Source organism: Callithrix jacchus, chromosome 11, assembly GCF_049354715.1.
Source record: "Callithrix jacchus isolate 240 chromosome 11, calJac240_pri, whole genome shotgun sequence".
NCBI classification, from domain to species: Eukaryota; Metazoa; Chordata; class Mammalia; order Primates; family Cebidae; genus Callithrix; species Callithrix jacchus.
This window is the reverse complement of record NC_133512.1, coordinates 53,322,864-53,334,312: the sequence shown is the minus strand read 5'-3', so window position 1 is coordinate 53,334,312 and position 11,449 is coordinate 53,322,864. Positions and strand designations below refer to the sequence as shown.

At 38.9% G+C, this 11,449-nt stretch overlaps 1 non-coding gene across 1 annotated transcript; it reads left to right on the top strand.

The window, feature by feature from the left end:
- The first annotated feature begins 8,512 nt into the window (after positions 1-8,512).
- Positions 8,513-8,619, top strand: LOC118143920 (U6 spliceosomal RNA). Its single transcript, XR_004728405.1, has one exon. It is a non-coding gene; the product is annotated as a U6 spliceosomal RNA (small nuclear RNA).
- The last annotated feature ends 2,830 nt before the right edge of the window (positions 8,620-11,449 follow it).

Here is an 11,449-nt window from a genome sequence, read left to right as displayed (position 1 = left end):
CCAACAATTCAACCATTCTCTAATGGATGAGTGAAGTCATTTATCATTTTTATCTATCACAAGTAAAATGTGATGAATACCTTTGCACACCAAATGTGTTCTGAGTATTTAAGGAAAGTGGAAGAAGTTTATAAAAGCCATTATGGAGAATGCAAAGGAATTCAATGTGAGTTAGTTCTCAGATGAGTTATTTTTTTAATGGAGGCAAACAGTTTAAGCAACTGATTTTTAAGTTATCCTTCTACTATGAAATTTTATGTTGACTCCTTAGGAAAATATTATTCCATTCTTTCATTCTTTGTATTTTTGTCATTTATATATATAGACAAGGATTTTATAATTTTCCATACTATAGATAATTTAGAACATGTTATGACTACTTAGCTCTTAATATCACATTCAGAAATATATTCCCTTTGTACTGACTATAGGTCTATTCTCTATCTTAAATTTCATTTTAGAAGGAATGAAGCACAAAGGTATTTTTTTTTTTTTTTGAGACTGAGTCTCACTCTGTTGCCAGGCTGGAGTGCAGTGGCGTGATCTCAGCTCACAGTGACCTCCGCCTCCTGGGTTCAAGTGATTCTCCTGCCTCAGCCTCCCAAGTAGCTGGGACTACAGGAATGCACCAATCCACCCTGTTAATTTTTGTACTTTTAGTAGAGAAAGGGTTTCACCATGTTGGCCAAGATGGTCTCCATCCTCAACCTCATGTTCCACCTGCCTTGGCCTCCCAAAGTGCTAGGATTACAGGCGTGAGCCATTGTGGCTGGCCCACAAAGGCAAATTTTTAAGCTAAAGAACATTAAATGTTAAAATAACTCATAACAAATATTAGACATACTGAAATTTAGTGTTAAGAACTGTCAGAGGTCTGAGATTTTACTCTGCCTACCTACCTACAACCTCACAAGCTTTATGGATGCTCACACAGACATGAGACATGAGATGCCCGGTTCAGAGACAAAGGACAGTTTATTACTCATAGCAATATCATCAGCGAGAATATCACCTTAGGTTCCTTAAGTCCCAATTTCCACAGGATGACAGAAAGAGGGACAGGTAATACCTGTACATGCAGGTGGTCACAATACAGGAAAGGAACTCTGAGTGTAGGGAACCCGAATTTTTTTTTTTTTTTTTGAGGCAGAGTCTTGCTCTGTCACCCAGGCTGGAGTGCAATGGTGCAATCTTGACTCACTACAACCTCTGCCTGCTGGGTTCAAGCGATTCTTCTGCTTCAGCCTCCCAAGTAGCTCGGACTATAGGCACTGCCACCACACCCAGCTGATTTTGTATTTTTAGTAAAGACAGGGTTTCACCATGTTGGCCAGGCTGGTCTCGAACTCCTGACCTTGTAATCTGTCCCCCTCAGCCTCCCAAAATGCTGGGGTTACAGGCATGAGCCATCGCACCCAGCCAGAACCTGAATTTTTTATGGTGGACATCGAGAATGCTGTCCTTTTCAAGAGTGTCTAAGGCTGATGGTAATGTAAACATCCTGTTAAGATAATTTGGAGTAAAGGCCATTGGCTCATCTATACATATGATGCAAAAAAATGCAAGAGATCTGTGGAGAATTATCTTTAATATGAGAATAAATGCTGTATTAGGAGCTAATTAGAGCACATCATGTATTTTGACTATTTGGCAGATGCTCTTTTCTTCATGACCAACCTAAGGCTTGTTCTTGCCTGGCATATCTACTTTCTTTTCACATTCCTTAGCCATAGAGGTAAATGTCTACATTTATAGTCTGCAAAGCAGCCTATACAGCAGTTTATCAGTAGAACTGTCTGCTTTTATCTGGAGAGGACAGCTGTCATGTCCATTTCCATAAGCACAGATCAGGGAAAACCATCTCTGCTCTTCTAGCAAGACTGTAAGTATGCATGAGACAGAGTAAGGGGCCCACTCTCTCCCTCTTGGGAATGAAATGGAAGAAACCCCAGAATCCCCATATGCTCTTTACCATAATCTACAGCCACTGCACATGGCTGAAATACCACTGATTGCCAAAAGCAATATAAAAAGAGGTCTCACTCAAAAGGAAATTTTGTTCCCTAAGGGAAAAGACTTCATAACATTGGCATGAATAAGTTATGAAAAGCCTTCACAACTGAAAAAGACATAATTATCATTCATGTATAACAGATTTGTTTATTCATTTCAGTTGATTAATTATCAGTATCTGCTGATGGTGGGGGTAACAAGGCTGCTCTGATGAGAGAATTATTAAAGTACATGCTTAGAATATTTATCACTGAGCACATATTGTATAAACTTAGCATATTTATTATGTTCTTTCGATATGGGATCTTTCTTCTCCAACAGAGATTAAACAGTACTGCCCATGCTTGTAGGCAATTTTCCTCCCAGACATAATACTTAACTCTTTATAGGGAAATTGACCATTTTTATATATAATACCAATAGACCCTAATGTAAATAAGGGTGACTTTGTTGGTGGTTCTCATGTCTTTCCCAGCCTTAGGCAGAACTACTTTAAAATATAACACAAATTGTCATCTCTGGCCACATCAACTTTGATGTTTGCTTAACCAATTCCCAATAGTACAACTACTGTTTAAAGGAAAAGTGATAATTTGTGTAAATTAATATTAAGCATTAAGTAAAAATTAAAAGTGACAAATTAAATTTAAAATATTAAAATCAATATTCTCCAACATGATCTATAGTAGTGATCTTCAAAGAAACCTTTTGTTTATAGTAAGAACTACCATTTATTGATTCCCTACTATATGTCAGACACTAAACTGGATGCTTTAGATATGCCTGCTTTCCATCTTTCTTTCTTTCTTTCTTTATTTCTTTCTTTCTTTCTTTCTTTCTTTCTTTCTTTCTTTCTTTCTTTCTTTCTTTCTTTCTCTTTCCTTTTCTTTCTTTCTCTTTCCCTTCCTTCCTTCCTTCCTTCCTTCCTTCCTTCCTTCCTTCCTTCCTTCCTTCCTTCCTTCCTTCTTTCCCTCCTCTCTCTCTCTCTCTCTCTCTCTCTCTCTCTTTCTCTCTTTCTTTCGAGATGGAGTCTTGCTCTGTCACCCAGGCTGGAGTGCAATGGTGCAATCTCGGCTCACTGCAACCTCCACCTCCCAGGTTCATGCAATTCTCCTGCCTCAGCCTCTGAGTAGCTGGGATTACAGGTGCCCACCACCACATCCAGCTAATTTTTGTATTTTTAGTAGAGACAGGGTTTCACCATGCTGGCCAGGCTGGTCTCAAACTCCTGACCTCATGATCGACCCCCTTGACTTCCCAAAGTGCTGGGTTTACAGATGTGAGCCACCATGCCCAGACTGCATTCTTTTTAAAAAAAATTTTTATTTTTTGAGACACAGTAAAACTGTGTCACTCAATCTGGAGTGCAGTGGTGTGATCCCGGCTCACCTCAACCTCTGCCTCTAGGTTCAATCAACTCTCATGCCTCAGCCTCCTGAGTAGCTGAGATCCTGAGTAGCTGGGATTACAGGTGGATACCACCACACACAGATAATTTTTGAATTTTTACTAGAGATGGGATTTCACCATGTTGACCAAGCTGGTCTTGAACTCCTGACCTCAAGTGATCTGCCTGCCTTATAATCCCAAAGTGCTGGAATTACAGCGTGAGTTACCATGCCCAGCCCAAATATGCTTTCTCATTTAATCTCTACAACATCCTTGTGCTGATATTGTTATTACCTCCTCATTACAGCTTAAGAAAGTAAGGCATAAAGAGAATAGGTTAACTTGCCCAGTATCACTTGGCTTATATGTGTCCAAGTTGGCGTTCAGACTGCTTTCTTTCTGCTCTCTGAGTCGGAACTCTCAGCTATTATGCTGGGATTCTCCCTGCAGGTTCTTAGGTAACACCACTATAATAGCAGTCAGAAGATCTGGGTTACGATCCCAGCTCCACTAATACTAGCTCCATGACATTTTTACTCTCAGGTCCCAGTTTCCTCATATTCTCAACTCATCTACCCCCATGGCATCCATGTCTGACTCTCAAGTTTTTACCACTTTCTTTATCTCTATTCCTGGACTTCAGACCCATATTATTTATGTATTTGCTTTATGGACATTATACTTTGATGTGTCCACATTAGACATTATCCCAACCAGCTCCTCACATATTGATCTCATTCTCAATGAATGGTGACACTAGCCACCTTGTTGCCTAAGGAGAGTAGATTCCACCATCTATGTCTTCTCTCCACCTCCACCACTGTGCTAGTGCAAGCATGATATCCTATCCTAAGAAATTCTGGCACAGTCTCTGAACTGTCCTCCTCACCTCCAGCCTTACATTCCTGCACATGATTCTCCATCCTTCACCCAAAGTGAACCCTTAAAACCAAACCTCATCAGGTCACTCTTCTACTCAAAATCTTTCAATAATTCCCCATTGTCCTTCAGATATATTTCCAAGACCTTAACATTGCTCCCTGGCTCCTGTCTACCACTTCATCCTCATCTTTTGCTGTTTTCTTCCCTCAAGCCTCTACTTTAGACAATCTGAACTCTTTCTGTTTCTTAAACAAACTCTTTCTCAATATCTTGCCTTGGCTTTTCTCAAATTTTTATTGTTCCAACCTGGAGAACATCTTCCCCTCTAATGTCTAATGTCTACTCAGTCTTTGCGTTGGAAGCCTTGTCTGTACATTCCCACAATGTGTTGGCTACTCTTGCTGTGTGATCTCATCATACCGCTCCTTCCATTGCCTCATCACAGAATTTTTCATTCTTTACTGTTACTGCCTTTCACCAGTCACAGGTAGATTTTGAAGACTAAAGTCAGGAAACTTGGCCTTGATTACTAGTGGTCAGGAGGTCTTAGACTTTTTATAAATTTCATTTATTAAGTGGAAATTATAATTCCTGCCTTGCCTACATCTCAGAGGTTTTAAAGATATTTAAGAAAACATTTTAAAATCTATAAGACAATAAACAAATGTTAGTTACTTTATTATAAACTTAGCTCTACTCCTAAATTTAAGGCAGGAGAAATAAAACTGGATTTGAGTGACTAGGATCTAGTTGCATTCGAGTCACTTTGGAATATTTTTCGGCTTCTGTTAGGCCTGGGATAGGGCCAGGGAAGTTGTGTTATTGCAAAATTCTTCGGATGACTTGGAAGCACAGACAAGTTTGGAGAGTGGTACCTTAGAATATTTTTCCTGATCTGAAAGGTTATGGTCCTCATGAACCAGTGTGGAGAAAAATATGGGCAATTTCCTTGGTCAGATTAACCCTACAGAGATAGATACAGCATATGCTTCTGGAATAGAGTCTGTTGAAGCCCAATAATATAATGAAAATTGACCAATCCAGCAAGTAGATCATATTTAACTTGTGAAAGTCAGAAACTAGTTACTAGGAAGCAAAGCTTTCGCAGAAAAGTAACTAATGACAGAGAAAAAGAGAACTAATCTCCTATAGCCTTAAGAATAGAAAGACCCTGACACAAGAGTCGAGGAGTGAAGGGGACTGGATTGTCCCAAAGGGAAAGGGAAATGGTGCAGAGGGTAAGGTAAAGGGACTGTGTAAAGTAACATTTCCTAAACTGTGTCCTAGAGGACATTGTTTGAGGGAATGTTAAAAGGAGTGCCTTTAGAGAGTTACAATGTAAAGGAAGTATAATACCATATTCCTTTTGCACATTAATATATTATAGACTGAGACTTTTGAAATAGAGTTAAATCCTTTTAACATTGTTAAAATTCACATTTTCTAAACTTATTTACAAATGAATTAATTGTCTTACAACTGTTCTGAGAAAACAGCATTTTAAACTAAAAGTTAAGGTACTTACTTGTAGTGAAGAAGGAAATTGGGAATCAGCCCTATAAAAGCTTCCTTGAACCATCATCATCATCATTACAAAATATGATTTGCAAAGCCTGTAGCCCTTATAAGCAAAGTCTCTTACTTATCTAATTTTTCATTTTCAGCACCTAATGTACAGCTGGACACAAAATACATGTGGAACTGAACTGGCTTCTGTCACATTTGAATGAATAGTAACAGTGAAGTCTTTGAAGAAGAATTTAATTATTAAGGCATATTTTCTTATTCATCAGATATTTCCTTAAGAACTTGTGTATGCCATTCATATAATTGTCACTGATTGGGGTTGAACTGTTAAAGTGTATAGCAAATTGTTAAGTGAAAATGCTATATAAAAATAAATAAAGTGGCCAGGTGTGGTAGCTCACACCAGTAGTCCTAGCACTTTGGGATGCCAAGGGGGGTGGATCACCTGAGGGCAGGAGTTTGAGACCAGATTGACCAACATGGCGAAACCCCATCTCTACTAAAAATACAAAAATTAGCCAGTGTGGCAATGTTTGCCTGTAAAATCCCAGCTACTTGGGAGGTTGAGGCAGGAGAATCACCTGAACCTGGGAGGTGAAGGCTGCAGTGAACCACGATCATACCACTGCACTCCAGCCTGGGTGACAGAGTGAGACTCTATCTCAAAAGATATAAATACATACATACATACATAAATATATAAACACATAAAGAGTGTATAGCAAAGAGATCTCATAGCCTTGGAGATTTACTATACCCAATTATTTATTTTCTTCCTATGAATGTATGTGCTTACTTTCAAATATTAACCACCTGATATGCTATGAAAAAGCTGTAGGGTATCAGACACAATTCAGATTATCAATTAAAGAAAATGATATTTTAAAGTGCTTTGAAATATCCCTGACACATTTTATTATCAGTTGCCATTAATTCTTCTACTTCCTTCCATTAGCATCACCACCCCGCTCTTCCAAACTGTTATCATCACTCACCTGCACTATTGCATTAGACTAGTGGTCCTTAATTCCTGGGCCTTGGATTGGTACTGGTCCATGGCCTGTTGGGAACCAGGCCACACAGCAGGAGATGAGTATTACTGCCTAAACTCAGCCTCCTGAACTCTGTCAAATCAGCAGTGGCATTGAATTTTCATAGGAGCACAAACCCTATTGTGAACTCCACATGTGAGGGATCTAGGTTGAGGGCTCCTTATGAGAATCTAATGCTTGATTATCTGAGGTGGCACAGTTTTATCCCAAAACCATCTCCCCCAACCCACCCACTCCTGGCTCTAGTCCGTGGAAGGATTGTCTTCCATGAAACCAGTCCCTGGTGCCAAAAGAGTTGGGGACCACTGCCTTAGACTCCAACCTGACCTCCATGCTAACTGGTTTCCATGCCTCCGTTCTTAACTCAGTCTTACTCCATTCTCCATGCAGCTGCCAGGTTTGCCTTTCAAAACATAAACTGGATCATGTCACTACACTGCTGAAAGCCCTGCAATGGGTTCCCTTTGGGCACTCCTCAATATAGCATATAGCACCCTAATTCTCCATTCTCATATCCTGGCTGTCTCCTTTTTTTCCATGTGATCCATCACAAGAACATTCTTTCTGTTTCCTGAAAATGCCAATCTATTTTCCACCATCAGGCCTTTTAATGAGTGTGTCCTCTAGCAGAAATGCAGGCCTTTAGGTCTGGGACCTGCTGCTGCTTTCAGATCATTCTGGTCTTGATATTTCCTGATTTCCCTCTCAAGAGTAGCATCTTTGCCTCTTTTGCTCCCACTCTCTGTCACTCTATTTTATTTTTTGGATGAGACATTTCACTATCAGAAACATCTTACTCATTTAAAGCTTTCCTTGATTATGGCCAAGTGTGGTGGCTCACATCTGTATTAGGATCCTCACTTTGGGAGGATCCTTTGAACTCAAGAGTTTGAAACCAGCCTGGGCTACATAAAGACCCCATCTTTATTAAAAATAAAATATAAGTGAATAAATAAATATTTGTTTGTTTATTATATCTCTTCCACTAAGCTCAAGAAGATGTTTTTCTTTCTGTTTACTAACAACTGGAACAGTGCCTGGCATGTAGCGAGCCTTTAATAATTACTTATTAAAATAATAAAGGAAAAAATTAATTGTAATCTACAATGTTAAAGCAGCTGGGCACAGTGGTTCATGCTTGTAATCCCAGCACTACCTGCGGAGGCAGGTAGATCACCTGCGCTCAAGAGTTTGAGACCAGCCTGGGCAACATGGCGAAACCCTGTCTCTACTAAAAATACGTAAATTAGCTGGTACCTGTGGTCCCAGCTACTTGGTGGGCTGAGGTTGGAGGATCATTTGAACCCAACGAGGCAGAGGTTGCAGTGAGCTGAGATGGTACCACTGTACTCCAGCCTGGGTAACAGAGGGAGATCCTGTATCAAAAAAAAAAAAAAAAGTTAAAGCAGCTAATTTCTTCCTCCCATTAGGAAAAAAAAAATAACCAGAATTGGCATTCTAATTTCTTAACACCTCAGAGAAGGCTAAAATAGGACAATCAGCTGTTGAAAAGTTTAATTCTAACATTTGTTGTTATATCTTCCTATAGCCCAAGTATGCTTTTTTTGTCCTTTTAAAACAGTGTGGTAAAATATACATAATCTAAAAGTTTCTATTTTGGCCATTTCAGTCGCATTAAATACATCCATGTGTTCACTTCAACAGCACATATACTAAAATTGGAACGATACAGAGAAGATTAGCATGGCCCCTGTGCAAGGGTAATGTGCAAATTCATGAAGCGTTCTGTATGTTTAAAGAAAAAAAATACATTCACAGTGTTATGTGGCTATCACCACTATCCATTTCCAGAATGTTTAAATCAGCCCAAACAGAAACTCTGTATCCATGAAACAATAACTCCCTGTTCCTCCTACTCTCCAGCCTCTGCAACCACCATTCTACTGTTCGCCTCTTTGAATTTGCATATTCTAGGTCCTTATGTAGGTGAAGTCATAGAATATTTTTCCTTTTATGTCTAGCTTATTTCACTCAGCATATTATTTTCAAGGTTCATTCATGTTGTAGATGTACCCGAATTTCCTTCCTTTTTAAGGATGAAGAATATTTTCCCAGCATTTTGGGAGGCCAAGGCATTGCTTGAGCCCAGGAGTTCGAGACCAGCTTGGGCAATATACTGAGACTCATGCAGAAAGAAAGACAGACGAAAGAAAGAAAGAAAGAGAGAGAGAGAGAGAGAGAGAGAGAGAGAGAGAGAGAGAGAGAGAGAGAGAGAGAGAAAGAGAAGGAAGGAAGGAAGGAGAAAGAGAAAGGAAGGAAGGAAGGATGGAAGGAAGGAAGGAAAGAGGGAGGGAGGGAGGGAAGGAAGGAAGGAAGGAGGGAAGGAAAGAAAAGAAAGAAAGAAAAAGAGAAGAGTAATAGCTCATATTATGGATATACTACATTTTGGTTATCAATTCACCTCTAAGAAAGAAAGAAAGAGAAAAAGAAAAAGAAAGAAAGAAAGAAAGAAAGAAAGAAAGAAAGAAAGAAAGAAAGAAGAAGGAAGGAAGGAAGGAAGGAAGGAAAAGAAAGAAAGAAAAAGAGAAGAGTAATAGCTCATATTATGGATATACTACATTTTGGTTATCAATTCACCTGGTGATGAACACTAGGATTATTTCTACCACTTGATTTTTGTGAATAATGCTGCTAAGAACATTGGTGTACTAGTATCTGAGTCCCTGCTCTCAACTCTTCTGGGTATACATATACACCTAGGAGTGGTATTGCAGGATCATGTGGTAATTTTTTGTTTAAGTTTTTGAGGAACCAGCCCATCTATTCTTACAGCCTTCTCACATTTCTTCCAAAATGGTAGCCTTCTAATGCTACATAGAAAGAAAGCAGTGCTTTTAGGATCTGGTCTCATTTGAGAGTACCCCATGCCTTCTTGATTTCCTATCAGGGTGGCTCAATTTCCTGGTGCCTACCATTCTCGAATGAACTAAATCCCTTTATTTTCTTTTTACTGAACCTCTAAAATATTTAAAAATATAATTGGATAACAAACATAGAAAGAAACCCTTAACATTTAAACCAGCAGTTTTCTCATGGGAAAATTGACCTCTTATTGATTAGGATGATTGATGATTTGTGGTTGGGTGTAGTCAGCTCAGCAGTCGCCATCAGACCCAAGCAGCACCGTACTCACAGTATCAAGTGTTACTACACCCCTGGAACCTATGTACATATTAAATCAGAGGCTACTATTTGCTTTATTGCTTTTAAACCTAGAAATTCATTATACTCCTAAAACTTGTCAGTGATTCTCAGACACATGCGGCTTGATGTGGCCACATGGAGCTATACGAAGCCCCATTGTTTACGGATCACTTTCTTTTCCATTTTCTCCCTCTTGTGCTTTTTCCATCATTTTCTTTAGCATGAAAATGCATTCAAAAGATTATAAACAGCAGTTGGTAATCAGTGCATAACAGCTTTCTGTGTATAATACAATCATTAGGTGTACATTAGACATTTGGCATAACAGGCATACTGTCGCCAGAATAGAACTCTGTCAAAGTACCAATGCCTCCTGCCTTGAAAATGCACAGATCAATTTTGTGTCCCCTATGGATGAGGAAACGTATAACAGCGGCACAGAATTACTCTGTCATAAAGTTCAACTGATTTTGCTTATCAAATTCTGAATAAAGACAGTATACATGTAATGTATTAATATCACTTTCTGTCACATGCCACTTAATATTCCCTAATCTCCTCCTTATTAAAGCTGTATTCTTGATTTAAAAGCTAAATTTTAGCATGATTTTAAATCATATCCATAGCTGATACTAGAGTATTAGTGAAAGATGATTTATGATGTTGAGTTTTTGCCATACCCCAATTAAAACTAAAATGTATTACTTATATAAAATGTCCAGGAACTGAAAATCTATACAGAAAAATTAGTGGTTGCCTATGGCTAGGGATGTGAACAAGGAGTGACTGCAAATGGGTGTGAAAGATCATTTGGGGGTGATGAAATGTTCTAAAATTGGATTTTGGTAATGATAGTTTGACTACATATACTGAAAGTCATTGACTTGTATACTCAAATGAGCTAATGAGTTGCTATGTAAATTAAATCTCAGTAAAGCTACTTAAGAAAAAAACCAACTATAATGGCAGTGAACATCATTCCATTTGTATCTTTGTGATCCTGTCTGTACAAGTGTATCTATAGAGTGCACTCTGAGATATGGAATGGTGGACTTATTCAAATTTTTAATACAAACCACAAAAATATTCTTTAGTTTACCAAAATAGACTTTTTCTAAAAAATTTTTTTATTGCATTTTAGGTTTTGGGGTACATGAGCAGAACATGCAAGACAGTTGCGTAGGTACACACATGGCAGTGTGTTTTGCTTCCTTTCTCCCCTTCACCCACATTTGGCATTTCTCCCCAGGCTATCCCTCCCCACCTCCCACTCCCACTGGCCCTCCCCTTTTCCCCCCAATAGACCCCAGTGTTTAGTACTCCCCTCCCTGTGTCCATGTGTTCTCATTTTTCATCACCCGCCTATGAGTGAGAATATGCGGTGTTTCATTTTCTGTTCTTCTGTCAGTTTGCTGAGAATG